The sequence below is a fragment of the Colobus angolensis genome, unplaced genomic scaffold, assembly GCF_000951035.1.
Source record: "Colobus angolensis palliatus isolate OR3802 unplaced genomic scaffold, Cang.pa_1.0 Scaffold99, whole genome shotgun sequence".
NCBI lineage: Eukaryota > Metazoa > Chordata > Mammalia > Primates > Cercopithecidae > Colobus > Colobus angolensis.
Window position 1 is genome coordinate 4,712,759 of NW_012123931.1, and position 1,238 is coordinate 4,713,996.

Consider the following 1,238-nt stretch of genomic DNA (forward strand, 5'->3'; position numbering starts at 1 on the left):
TTAAAAGAAAACATTCCTACTTCATGCCTTAAGAAAAAGGTGAACTCTAGCTGTATTAAAATTTAGATATGGAAAGTAAAATAGTTAATAGGAGAAAGTATATAATTACATATTGTGGCCTTGGGATGGGGAAAGGATTTTTAAAATAAGACCCCAAAAGCCAAAACTTTCATCTGGAAAAATTGGTGAATGGATCTACACCAACAAAAAGGATTTCTACACAGTGAAGGATACTATGGACAAAATTAACAGATGAAGGATGGACAGAAGATATTTTCAATGTTTAAAATTGATAAGGGCTGGGCATGGTGGCTCATGCCTGTAATCCCAATACTTTGGGAGGCCAAGGTGGGTGGATCACAAGGTCAAGAATTTGAGACCAGCCTGGCCAACATAGTGAAACCCCATCTCTACTAAAAATACAAAAAAATGTAGCTGGGGGGCATGGTGACGCATGCCTGTAATCCCAGTTACTCGGGAGGCTGAGGCAGAAGAATCACTTGAACCTTGGAGGCGGAGGTTGCACTGAGCCGAGATCACGCCATTGCACTCCAGTCTGGGCGACAGGAGTAAAACTCTGTCTCAAAACAAAACAGAACTGATGAGGGAGTACATAACATTTTCTAGATCCTACAAGGAACTCTAACAATCAACAAAAAAAGAAACAGCAATAAAAAATAGGCAAATTATGTGAGATAGTACCATTCAACAAATATATCTGGTCCTCCTGGATACATGGCTATGATTAGTGGCCATATACCCACTTGCCTGCCTCCTTGAAGTTACATATGGTCATATGACTTGCTTTGTCCATAACATTTAAGTGGCAAGTATCACTTCTAAGTAGAAGCTTTAAAAGCCAATGTGTTTACCACATTTTCTTTCCCTTTGGTGTGATGACAAGCAATGTTAGAGATGGTGGCCACTCCACTGGTCTGGGTCCCTGAGTGGCTATGAGAGACCCCTGCTGACTTGCAATGACCAAGAAATACTCCTTTGGGGTGTTAGGGCATTATGATTTTATGGTTGTTTAAGGTTGTTTGTCACCACAGCATAATCCATCTATCCTGGTTGATACACAAGTGGAGTCCTACCATAATATAATCTAAAATATGGCTTTGATGGCTTATGGCTTAGGCACTGGCCATCAGATTGCAAGGAAACTGTTAGCAAATGTTGGAAGGACGGCAATTCATGTTTGTCTTCCTTCCTTCCTTCCTTCCTTTCCTTCCTCCCTC